The sequence below is a fragment of the Silene latifolia genome, chromosome 10, assembly GCF_048544455.1.
Source record: "Silene latifolia isolate original U9 population chromosome 10, ASM4854445v1, whole genome shotgun sequence".
NCBI classification, from domain to species: Eukaryota; Viridiplantae; Streptophyta; class Magnoliopsida; order Caryophyllales; family Caryophyllaceae; genus Silene; species Silene latifolia.
Window position 1 is genome coordinate 73,165,686 of NC_133535.1, and position 14,378 is coordinate 73,180,063.

A 14,378-nucleotide genomic window follows, 5' to 3' on the forward strand; every position below is an offset into this window, starting at 1 on the left:
AATGCAAAAAGTTGAAAAGTTGTCAAGTGTTGAAATGCCAAAAATCAAAAGAAATGGCAAGAAAGTGTTCTCAAATGTTATATGCCACAAGAAATTGGGGGGAAAAAAAACAACAAAGCAAACTCCCAAATGAAACTCAAACTCTATCGATCCTTTCATCCATCGTATCCATTTTTGTGCATGGTAGAGAGGGGACGACCCTTCTTCTTGTCTAGGCAAGAGGGGGAATTCCGCGATCCTCCAGTGTTTCTAACACCATAGGGAGTCTAATCTTGACAAAAGCATTTAACTATTGAGGACAAAGGTACCCTAGCTTGACACAACTTGGAGGTGATTTATTGGTATCCTTCTAGGCTTAGTAGTTTGAAGAAATTGCATCCATGAAGGATTGTGTACCCTTGAATTGCTTCCCTTGTAGATAATTTCCGCCACTTAGATGAGGAAAGTGGCTATTCTTTTGTAGATGCATCCATTACTTGATTTTGTGTGCTTTAATGCTTGGATGTGTCGCCATTTTGGCAAGACCCACCTTGCCTTGCAAGAAGGCATCCTACCTCATGGTTGTCTTGTTGTGAGTTGAAGGGGCAGAGTGAGACCCGCTATTTATCTCATATCGGCTATGCTATTAGGTTAGTTTAAATAACGGTCCTAGTCTTTGTCACCTCTTTACTCGGGACGAGCAAAGGTTCGGTTTGGGGATATTTGATGTGACCATAATTTGAGCATATTTAGTCCCCGAATTAGCCTTGTTCCCATGCTTTTTAGTGCATATTTGGGTCATTTATTATCTTTAGTCCTTTGTTTTGCATATTCTTTGAGGTTTTGATCCCTTGGAAGGAAAGGAGTGCAAACCTTGCATTTTCATGGCAAAATGGAGCTAAATTGATTGAATTCAATGACCAAGCATCAAAGAGAAGACAAGACTAGAAGGCCTTTGTACATACTATAGTAGATGGGCAATGATGAGAAAAGATCCTTGCATCCCCGAGGAAATCCTCAAGGATTTTATGAAGAGAAAGGAAGAAAAGAAGAAAGGAAGAAGCTGATCTACAATCCCAGCGGAGTGCCCCCAATCCGCCCGTCCAAGACAAGCAATCCGAGCGTCTTCCTCAGAAGGCCGCTCGTCCAAAACCACCACAATCCGCCCGTCCACCACCACAATCCGCTCGTCCAACAAGAAGACAATCCGTTCGTCCCGTGCTCTGGACGCTCGAATTGTGTGACAGCTATTTCGTCTTCTACATGTTTTATGAAGGATGTGCATACCTGGGGAAAGACTAGCAAAAAGGAGACTCGCATATTTTTCTGAGAGGATCGATTCCTCAAGGACTTAATCGTCATTTAAGCCCTTAGTAAACCCTAATATGTGTACCTAATCCCCACTATAAATACCCCATTAGTCTAATTAGATTATCATGTTCTTCTTAGCAATCTCTAGTGTAGTTTATATCAATCTAATCTCTCTTTAATCTTGTAATGAACATTTAATCAAGTCTTAATACAAATCTCATTTCTTTAATCTCTTATTTGTTCATCTTTCATTTTGGGTAATTGAAGATTATTTGGGTTATTATTAGGAGATTGACAACCTTCCAATCAATCATCAAGTACTTCTATTATTCTTTGCTTTATTATTGGAATCATTAGTAGATATAATTCTCTTAATCCCTTTTTAATTATTGTTAATCATCTTCATTTATTCATCATGTTTTACTTTGTTGGTATGATTGACAACCCTGCTAGCATGTTCAACATGATAATGAGTGAGTAGTTTCCTTAGCTAGGGTTAATGGGTAATTAGGGGAAACCAACATGGGGGATGATTCATGCTTAAATTAATATGTGTTCATAGTTTATTTGCTTGCTTGTTGTGATCTCAACTTATGCACATGTTATGTTTGATGAAATGCGAGTCTATGAATCCTTGCATTTTTTACCCATCACCTATCTTTCCAATGAGACTTGTAAGACATAAACCAACTCGAGTCTCATTAGACCATGCATATAGTTGAGTAGGGAAGATTAAGTCGACTTGTAGGTGTTGTACAGTCTAATCGATACGGCTCCGGGACCCAAACTTTCCTAGGATTGTAAGATATAAACCAACTCGATCCATCACAACAATAATTGCTTGCTTATAATTTGAAAATATGTTTGTATGATCAATTCCCATGAATCCCCTATGACCCTATGACACCCTAGTGCCTTTTATCAATTGTTTACATCCCTTTTTAATCATCCTTCTTGTTTACTTTCATTGCTATTTAATTTAGTGATCTTCTACTTCAAACCCCAAATTGTGACACCCCTAGACACAGCTAGTTGCAATTGAAAATCTCATCTCAATTCCCGTCCCTTGGGATCCGACCTTTACTTGCCTCTTTACTAATTGTAGAGTTGTTTGTGGAGTTATAAATATTGTTTTGGTCTAGGTGCTCCTAACGACAAGTACCGAAAACTAAACCTCTCAAGAGAGTCCGACCATTAATCTAAGCACACAACATAAAATTATCCAAGAACAAACCATATGGTCCGAATATAGAATAGCCACATGGGCCGAATAGACAAAAGCCAAAATGGGCCGAATGGAATGTTATGCAAACTAAAGTACTAAGCCTAGAAAAACAAGGAAAGGGAGACGGGCTTATGGGTGTTGGATTTGGGTAGGGTCAACATAACCGGGTCGAGTCCGATACTCAAGAGAATCATGACGATCAAGGCATGAGCGCACATTATTTGCTTGAGCCACCAAACAAATGTCGAAGTTAGTAATTTTTAAGGTCAAGGCCCGAGTAGCTTCATAAATTTGGCCCGTTTCTTCTCTCATCTCACGACCAATTTGCAACAAAGCTCCGCCTTGAGTTGCAAAATCCGCAACCGTGTTTGACTGGCGATCCGTAGCTTTGAGAGTCACGGCCAATTTTGCCTCAAAGGCCTTAAGTCGAGCAATCAATTATTCATTACTAACACCCGAGCTAGACGATCCGATACCTTTCCCCGTCGCCATACCCGAGACCAAGCTCTCAACCAACTTAGATTGAGCCTCTAGTTTCTCATTAACCGACACCATAATAGCATCGAGCTTTTTCTCCATGGCCTCTAAACCCTCCGATTTATCATCCGAGTTACCCTTGGTTTGAAATACCAATTCCGGACCACAAGCTGAAATTTTCATCAATTTGAAATGAGTATCACTCATCTCATCCTTAGCACTCACACCATAACTTGTAGGACTAACCACCCCCTTATGCTCCAAAAACCAAGACACCCACATACCGTAAGGCAAGTTTATAGTGGTATAGACCTTGTCCTCGGTTACTAGCATTGCGGTTTGTATGATACGGTGAAAAACTAACAATGGAAGACTAACTTTATTTCCCTCCATCCAATTATAAACCACAACCATCGACTTACCACAACCATCTCATAAGTCGACAATTTGTCTCGACCACCACGGCGAGGCACAATAGTGTTCCATTAAAAATTAAGGAAGAACTTCAATTTTGGCGATAAATTGCCCGCCAAAAAACTACTACCACCCTTAGCATCAATCTCAAAATAATTCTTAACAACCTCCTTATCACCCTCGGTCAAGGTACCCCATTCTGCACTCGGGTTAATTTCGGCCCCATCATCAGGAACCGAAAACAGAGCACAAAAATCATCAATGGAGACCTTGACTTCGGTCCCACTCACAACCGCACGCAAACATCCATCCTTAATCGACACAGTGGCATAAAATTGAATGACTTCAATAGGGTAAACAGGACCCGAAAACTCACTGATTATAACCCACCCTTGAAAATTCAAGAAAGTATCAAAGAACTTTAAAGCTTCATACTTACCATACCACTTTTTGGGATACGAACGCCCGGCATGACTGTCGTAACCGGACACATGATGAATCAGTTCCCGTTCCTCCTTGGTAAGACGAAGACGATCAAGACCCATAATACTAGCTTTCGACATTGAGTGTCGAAACAGAGTCCTCTTAGCACCGTCACGAGCGATTATTTCTTGAATTTATTCCACATCATCCTCCTCAACATGTGCCTTATTTTTACCCTTACTTAATCATATTTTCTTGCTCTCGACCTCTGGCGGACTCCGGTTAGGGTTGGGATTGTTTGGATTCGGGTTGGCAGAGGGAGATGGGTGAGGGGATGGTGCATTGGAGGTGTTGCATGTGGGTTTGGATGAGTGTGTTTTGGTGTTTGATCGAGTTGTGGGTCTCATGATTGATGATGGTGATGACCGAAAAGAGGAAGGTGAAGGTTGAGTGTTTTGGTATTTGGGAAAAGTGATGGTTATGTGAGATGAGGTAGGTGAGGTCTTTTATAAGATTTGATGAATAAGAGTTTTGGTAGGTTATAATGATTAAGGTGCTGTGTAAAATTGGTTTGTTTCCTTTTTTTTTTATTTGAAAGGAAATATGGTAAAGGAATCTAGGTTTAGGTAAAAATATGATAATGTAAATCTTTTGATGAGGATATGGTAAGATATTGTGAGATTTACCAAGTCACAAGATAGAAGATATTTGGCTAAAGGAATATGCTTGTTTTTTTTTTCCAGCCAAAAATAAACAGAGAAATATTGTGGCGATATTTTATGGTTTGCATAAGGATAAAAATATATTACACACAAAGATAGAAGATTCACGTAATATAATAAGATATTTAACATAAATGTCCTTGCAACAAAATATACGGAAACAGTCATACAATCTTGTCTATTTCTAGTCAGTCATTTGAGATAATAAAATAGTTATGACGAATTTAACTGTCACCGATTAAACCAATTTCCAATCGTAAAATCTAAAAATGTTTTCTAGCTAAAGCCTTTGTCAAAATATCCGCCCATTGATTTTATGTACTACAAAATTCTAGTTTTATGTTGCCTTTATCAACATGGTCGCGTAGAAAATGGTGTCTAATATCAATATGTTTGGTACGAGAGTGTTGTACGGGGTTTTTAGATATAATAATAGCACTCGTATTATCACATAAAATAGGAATATATCCTACATCTATACCATAATCACATAATTGTTGCTTAAGCCATAATAATTGAGATACCAGTCCAACAGCAATATATTCAGCTTCGGGAGTAGACAAGGCAACTGAATTTTGTTTCTTTGAACCCCATGTTATAATACAAGGTCCAACAAATGTAGCGAATCCTGACGTACTTTTCCTATCTAGAGAACATCCTGCATAATTTGCGTCTGAATATCCAATTAAGGTGAAATTGCAATCGAGTGGATACCATAAATATAGATTTTGTGTACCAATTAAATATCTTAAAATTCTTTTAACTGCAACCATATGTGATTCTTTGGGACATGACTGAAATCGTGCACACACACATACACTAAACATTATATCCGGACGACTTGCAGTTAAATAGAGAAGTGAGCCAATCATACCTTGGTAAGTGGTTTCATCCTCACACTTACCATCTTTATCCAAGGTTAGTTTCTTATCAGTAACCATTGGAGTATCCATGGGATTGGCATCTTGCATTCCAAATTTCTTGATTAATTCTTTGATGTACTTTTGTTGATGTATCATGATGCCTTCATCTGTTTGTTGAATCTGAAGTCCTAAAAAGAACTTTAATTCACCCATCATGCTCATCTCAAATTCTGATGTCATTAAATCTAAAAAATACTTACAAAGTTTGTTGTTAGTTGAACAAAAAATGATATCATCAACATAGATTTGAACAACTAATAAATCAGAACCTTCTGACTTTAGAAACAAGATTTTATCGATTGACCCTCTTTTAAAATTACTTTGAAGCAAAAATTTGTATAGTCTATCGTACCAAGCCCTTGGGGCTTGTTTCAAACCATATAAAGCTTTGTCAAGCTTGTATACATGATTTTGAAACTTGTGATCTAGAAAGCCAGGAGGTTGCTCTACAAAAAGCTCCTCATTCAAATAACCATTAAGAAACGCAGTCTTAACGTCCATTTGAAATAACTTCATCTTCTTATGTGCTGCAAACACAATTAAGAGACGAATTGCTTCTAGCCTTGCCACTGGAGCAAATGTCTCATAATAGTCGATTCCTTTTTGTTGGTTGTAACCTTGTACCACCAATCTGGCTTTATTTCGAACTATGACTCCTGTATCATCCAATTTGTTTCTGAAAACCCATCTGGTTCCAATAATTGAACGATTTTTAGGTCTTGGCACTAAATGCCAGACTTTATTACGTTCAAATTGTTGAAGTTCTTCTTGCATTGCTATAACCCAGTCAGGTTCTGCAAAAGCTTCTTTAATATTGGAAGGTTCAATGGTATATAGGTAGGAATAGAATGAACAAAAATTGTTTAACTTTCTTCGAGTTTGAATTCCTTGGTTCAAACTTCCAAGTATACTTTCCATAGGGTGAGATCCCCTGTATTTCCACTTTTTGGAATTTTCAGGTACATCATCATGTGAACTTCGTTCTCCTTCTTCAAATGAGTTAGAATTGGTTACCCCTGAATTCAACCCTTGGGTTATAGTTGATTCAGTTGTAACCATGGGATCTATATTTGTTGTTATAGCTTCATTAGTTATAACCGTAGATTCCAATTTTTCTTTTTGAGAAGAATTAATAGTATCATCAACTATTGTTTCAGTTCTCTTATTTTTCTCATTTGAAGGATTCCCTAATTCATCATTTGTACCTTCGATTTCTTTTTCTTCTTCTTCTTATAACTCTGGAGGATCATCTCTAGAAAGATGGAAGTTAGGTTCATTCATATCTTCTTCCTCATCATGTCCAGCCTTATCAAACATGTTACTTTCATCAAAAAATAACATGTTCGCTTTCTTCTATGCAAAGCGTTCTTTTGTTGAAAACTTTGTATGCCTTGCTATGATTAGAGTAACCAACAAATATCGCTTCATTGCTTCTAGGATCAAATTTATTTAAACGATTTCTGCCATTATTATGGACATAACATTTGCTCCCAAAGCAACGAAGATGTGATATATTTGGCTTACATCCTCTGAGTAATTCATAAGAGGTTTTCTTAATGATTGGTCTAATCATAGCACGGTTGTGTACGTAACATGCAGTACTAACAGCTTCTGCCCAAAAGTTTCTAGGTAAACCACTACATAATAACATGGTTCGTGCCATATCTTCCAGTATTCTATTCATACGTTCAACAACACCATTTTGTTGTGGGGTTCGTGGTGCAGAAAAATTGTGTTCTACTCCATTCTCCCTATAATATTCAATAAATGCTTTGTTATCAAATTTAGTGCCATGATCTGTACGAATAGAACCCAGATTATGTTTATATTTGTTTTGAGCAAGCTTCATTAGTACAACGAATTCATCAAAAGTCTCATCTTTAGAGCTTAAGAAGATAGGCTAAACGTACCTTGAGTAATCATCTACCAAGACAAATACGTACCTCGATCCACATAGATCCATGTGCACCAGTTCCAAAGGATTGTTTGTGCTAATCACCCTTTTAGGCTTAAAAGATGATCTTACATGTTTACAATGAGCAGAAGAGTCACATATGCTCTCTTGATCGAACTTGATTGTGGGTAATCCCTCTACCAAGTCCCATCTTTTGAGTTTGTTTAAAATGGTTGAACTTATGTGTGCAAACCTCTTATGCCATAACCATGGATCATCTAAAGTTACTTTCATACATGTAAAAGAGTTAGTAGGAATAACATTTAAATCAATCAGGTATACATTTCTCTTTCTTTGTCCTTCAAGGATAACACTACTAGTTCCCTCAATTATGATTCGACAACCATATGAATGAAATACGACTTTGTTGCCTTTATCATATAATTGTAAGATACTTAGTAAGTTATGTTTTAGACCCTCTACAAGGTATACTTCACTAATTGCGTGAGAAGGAGAAATACCTATTTTGCCAATTCCTACTACTTTACCTTTCTTATTGTCTCCATAGGTAACCTTGGTCTCCAGTCATATGTCTTGAGCATCCGCTGTCAAGATACCACTGATTATTTTCTTTCACCACAATCTGCAAAATAATTCAAAGGCAATTTTTAGGTACCCAAGCTAGGTTGGGTCCTTTGATGTTAGTTTCTCTATAAACTAAGTCTTTCCGAACCAAAATTTGTCTAACGATCCTTTTCTTTTGAGGTGTTCTATGGTAAGGTCTAAACTTCTTAATGTTATTCGTTTGAGTTTTAGATGTTTCATTTGTGTTTTGTTTAAGAACATTCTTTTTGCTTTCAAAATCAAAACTCATATCATAAAACCATTGAAACTCATTATTTCGTTCTTCATTATCGTTTGGTTCATCAACAGTAGAATAATCGTCTTCAACTACAACTTCACATGCTTTGTGGGTTTCAACATTCTTTCAAATATCGTGTGCATGTTTTACACAATTAACCTTAATATGACCTTTATCACCATAGTAAGTACAAATTAAGTACTCAGGTAAATCGGCGTACTTTCGTTTTCTAAAATCTCGATCCGAGGGAGTAGCTTTGCATTTAGAATGATCCCTGTGACCATAGCATTCATGCCCTAATCCCATTTTCATGTTGTTATCGGATTGTTCTGTTAAGAAGTTGAATACCTTTGTACTTCCTTCCCATTTATCGTGAATCTTACGAGCATGAAGAAGTAGTTCTCTTAAAGATTGAATTTCTTCATTGCATTTTGTATGATCATTCTTAATTTCCGTAGAGGAACTACCTTCACGGAGATTATTTAATTGCTTATTTAACTTAGCAATTCTCTCTTCATATTGTTTTGAGATATTTGCTTGATTAATCTTCTTTTCATTTAGTTGTTTATAAGAAAATCAATTTCCTTTTTATGATCTGATATTGTACCATTCTTGGCTGAAATCTCGGTTTTTTGAAGTTCATTAAGTTTCTTCAATTCAATGGTTATAGCTTCATTAGATATAACCTTGGCTTGAAGTTGCTTAATGTTGAGTTTCTGCTCTTTGGTTATCGCTTCATTAGATATAACCTTAGCTTCAAGAGCCTTCTTCTCATTTGCCATTGAATTCAAAGCTTCAATATCATCAATGGTAGCTTTAGAATTCAATTTCTTGGCTTTTGCTTTAAGCAATTGATTTTCTTCAGCAATGTCCATTATTTGCTCTTTTAAATTTTTTAACTCTAGACTTTGCTCATGACAATGATCCAACGATTGTTCAAAATACTTAACTAAAGCGCTTTTGGATAAGTTCTTAACTTGTTTCTTAAGTTCAAGATAACTTACCTCATCTTCATCTTCATCAGATTCGGATTCTCCCATGAAACAGAATTCTGAACTTGAATCATTATTAATATCTAAACTTATATTGCTTAAGCATAGATTTGCGACTTCTTCATCTTCGGACTCCTCATCATCGTCTGTATCTAGATCTCCCTAGCATGAAGCCATCATGACTTGCTTGAATTCCTTCTTTGTTTTGTCTCTCTGGGTTTTGTCTTTTATTTTCTTCCATGTGGGGCAATCTTTGATCATGTGATCAGAATCACCACACTTGAAGCAACCTCTATTTGCAAAAGAATTTTTCGAATCAGAAGATTTTTTGTTAGAAGACTTATTGTTGTTGAGCGTTTTATTTTGTTTAAAATTGAAAAATTTCTTTCTAAAACGCTTGGCAAACAACACAGTTTCATCCTCTAGATCGGACTCATTGTTTTCACTTGCGAGAGCCATACTCTTTCGAGTGCTCGTTTCTGCTTCATCAGTATTTAAAGCGAGTTCATGAGCCATTAGGGCTCCAATGAGTTCTTGATATGAGAGGTTAGTGAGGTCACGACATTCCTCCATAATAGTGACCTTAGGACGCCATTTTTTTGTTAAGCTCCTAAGAACTTTTCTAGCTATGTCTTCAGTCGGAAAAGTGCGACCTAGATTTTTTAGTTCATTTATGATACTTAAAAACCGTGTTGACATGCTATCAAGTGTCTCATTAGGCTCCATAGAAAATAGTTCGTATTTTTGTATCAAAAGATCAATACGTTTTTTCTTAACAATGGACGTTCCTTCATAGGCCAATTCCAACCCATCCCATATCTCCTTGGCAGTCGTACAAGAAGAAAAGCGATCAAATTCAGTTGATGTCATACCATTTTGTAATAAACTTATCGCTTTTGAATTCTTTTCTGCCTTCTTGTAGTCAGCCTCGATATAGTCTTCTTCCTTTTTCTCATAGGAAGGACTTTCAGTTGTTCCTACCAAAATTTTGATAGGACCATTCTGAACAATTCCCTAACATTCCCAATCAATACCTTTAATGTAGTATGTCATCATGTTTTTCCATAAACCATAATCCTTCCCATCAAAGACGGGACATTTGAGGTATTTGGAATCCATTTCACATGTATATAGCAGCGGAAAAAAAAAGTAAAGAAACGAAAAAGTAGATCAACCCCTAGCTATTAGGCTATCAAGAGCACGAGGTTCTGATACCAATTGTAGAGTCTATATAAATATATACTCAAGAGAGAGGGGGGGGGGGGGGGAGGAGTTGGTGAATTGAGTATATAGAGCTCTTGCCCACTTTTTCGATTTATCGATAATTTATTAATTACTCGATCTTTATTAATTAAACTCGACTAAATAATTTATGTATGTGTGATAATAAAACAATGAATGCGAAAATAAAGAAGACACACGAAATTTTGAAGTGGTTCAGTTTCACAAGTCGAAACCTACATCCACTATTCTCGATTAATAACTTTAGTACCTTCCTACAGATTACAAAATTATCAATCTAACTCATACAACTAAATATAGTTGTAAATCAATTTGAGTATCGTTAAATACTCGATTTCTATCTTACGTTAATAAGAAAGTACTACTAGATTCTACTAGTGTTCACGTTAATGAACGAGTATGAATATAATGAGTACTATAATCCTATTAATGAAATGAACGAGAATGATTGACAAATAAGAGGCACCCGTTTTGCTTTAGACACAATTAGGGTTTCGAAAATAATTGCAAAAATGAAGAAATTGAATTCGAAATATGCTTAAGATTTTTGCAAAGGTTTTTCTCAAAATAAGTGTCTTACCTTTTCTAATGAAATACTTTGGTATTTATAGGAGTAGAAAAACCTAAAACTAGGTTAAAGATTCGAAACCCTAGCCGCCCCCTTAGGTCCGAAAATCCTTGAAGTCGGCTAGGTTAAAACTTTTATTTTTATCTACAAAATACCTTATATTTAAAAACCCTAATTACTACTAGGATATTTTTTACTAGAAGGTGATATAGCCATAATCCATTTCACTCTAATTGAAACCCTAATGATAATTAGTTTTAAATCATAAAACTAAGCTAATATGATTAGAAACCTTAGATTACATAACAACCCATAAGTTGTATGATAAATCAGTAGGATTTATATAATCAATATTACTAATTTCATCCAGAAAATATATAGTATAAATATCACTTTGATTTTCGAAATAATAAATAAATCAAAAGCTTAAATTGTGCTCTCTTATACGTCATTCATGGTTATAGGTCAAATGGCTATAACCAAGAAATTTGATATGTAAGCTTAGAGATGAAATAGCTATAACCATACTTTCTCAAAAACCATTTTGTTCATACCATTTATAGAATGAAATCCTATATTCCTAATCTTCATAAGATCTTCAAATATAGGTTCCTTTCTTCAGCTTGATCTAGAAACTCTTCATCTTGAGCTTCCATCAAATAATATATTGTTTTGCTTGATTTAGTCTTCTATGGTTATAGACAAAACAACCATAACCAAACTTGATTACCAAGCTCCAATTTCATCATGAGAATTCCATCATATGCTATAACCACAATTAGTCTTCGTGGTAATTTTCAACTAAGATATGCACCATTTAACAAACAATTACAAGCACAAGAGTATAACATATTACAAATCATAAAACTTGTCATTATCAAAACTTATATAAATATAGTCGAACAATGCTATTTTCTCAGCTGCTGCTGAAAAATAGCATTCCAGCAGCTGTGCACTGCTAAAATTCAATCCTGCATCAAAATATTACAACCCGTGATCAATTAAACCCAGTTTAAAAATAGTACAAACAAGTAGGGTTGAGCAAAAAATCTGACTATCGAAACTGATCCGATATCCGATCCGAATATTTGGATATTCGATGCGAAAGTTAAGTTTGGTTTGGGTATCTGATCCAAAATCTTTTGTTTTGGTTTGGATATGGATATTAGAATTAAAACATTTGGATATCCGATCCGATCCGAAACGAAACAATGACCAAAGTGTACCAATAAAACAAATTCTAAGGTACGGGAAATGCCAAATACCTTTTGATCTTGCCAGATAAATTAGTCGGATTCTCGCGGATTCGCTCATGCACTCATAAGTATGAGTTATTTATATGTGAAGATAGAAAGAAGTAGAAACAATCACTGAACTTATGAAACATGCATGCTATCTAATGTGATAGAGATTTCCCCAACTAGTATGCATCCAATATGTAGAAAAAGTACATGTATCAAGGACAATAAGGGTGGCAAATGGGTTAAAGAGATAGAAATGGTTTGGGCCAAAGCACGTTATGGATATGTGGAGCTAAGACGGTAGTCGAAGCGCTAAACCAAAACCAAAATCAAAACCAAATCTATAATAACAAATGAACCCAACTTAGAGAAATAATCTCAACTTTACAACACGTGAGAGCGAATGAAGTACTCTCCAAATATGCATTAAACTCTAACGACCATCCTTTTGATCCTTGACAAAACCAAATGAAGCAATCAATTTCTTTTGTTCTTTTCAATAGTCTTCTTTTTTTTTTCTTTTTCTTTTTATTTTCTTTTCTTTTGCTTCATATTTTTTTCTTTTTCCAACAGAAGGTTACAACACAATTGCTAAAAAGAAATTTTTCCATACCCACATGACAATAAGTCCCAATCCCAACCATAATAGAAAAATAGACATGATAAATAAGCAACTGCGACTGTCCCGATAAGGTAGGCAAATTTTAGGATTGTAGCTTCATAGGATGTAATTTAAAGTTGACTACAAGGGTTCAAACGGGCTAAACAAAAGGTAATGTAAGGCTTATTTGAATAATAAGAACCGCCTATCCACATGTACTTAGTCAAATGAAAGCAATAAAAGTATCAAGAAATCAATGTCAAACTTATGTAGTTTGATATTACACATTCCACAAGGAGAAACCACACTCAAGCCTAAATAACAAATGAGACCAGTTTATTGATGTTCCTGGCCTAGGAAGCTCTATAGACCTCTGAATTTAAGTAGTTTACCAATATAATTGTGTCAAATCTAATTAGCGTGTCAATACGGTCAAGACTTGAATTATGAGCTTTGTTTTTATAAATAACGGGTCAAAACAATTGATGTCACCATAATTGGCGCATATTTAGCCCCCGAATTAGCCTTGTTTCCATGCTTTTTAGTGCTTATTTGGGTCATTTCTTATCTTTAGTTCTTTGTTTTGCATATTCTTTGAGATTTTGATCCCTTGGTAGGAAAGGAGTAAGAATCTTGCATTCTCATGGCAAAACGAGACTAAATTGATCGAATTCAATGACCAAGCATCAAGGAGAGACAAGATTAGAAGGCCTTTGTACATATCATAGTAGAAGAGCAATGTTGAGGAAAGATCCTTGAGTCCCCAAGGAAATCCCCAAGGAATTTATGAAGAAAAGGGAAGAAAAGAAGAAGTTACTATGCTGACTGACAATCCGAGCGGATTGTCAACAATCCGCCCGTCCAGCCTCTGCACAATCCGAGCGTCCCACCTCAGAATCCGTCCGGATTCCCCCTCAACAATCCGTCCGGATTCCTCAGAATCCGCTCGGATTCCACCGCCCAAATCCGTCCGTCCCGACCTTATTCCGCCCGGATTTCTTCACAGCACGGATTGTCTTCTTCAAGCTACGAAAAGCGAAGCCCTTCTCTCAGAAAATACCGGGTCCTCCTTGCTCAACTTAAAAAGTGTAATTACTAGTTTAGCCCTTAGTTAACCCTAATGCATCCTCCCTAATTTTCACTATAAATACCCCATTAGGCTAATTAGAGGAGCATGTTCTTCTTATCAATAATTCGTGTAGTTAATATCAATCAAATCTCTCTTTAATATTGTAATCAAGTATAAATCAAGTTTTAATCCAAGTTCTGGTTCTTTAATCTCTCTTTTGTTCATCCTTTATTTTGGGTAATTGAAGATTATTTGGGTTATTATTGGGAGATTGACAACCTCTCAATCTAGCATTCAAGTACTTCTATTATTCTTGCTTTATTATTGGAATCATTAGTAGGTATAATCTCTTAATCCCTTTTTAATTATTGTTAATTACTTTCATTTATTCATCATGTTTCATATTGTTGGTATGATTGACAACCTTGCTAGCAT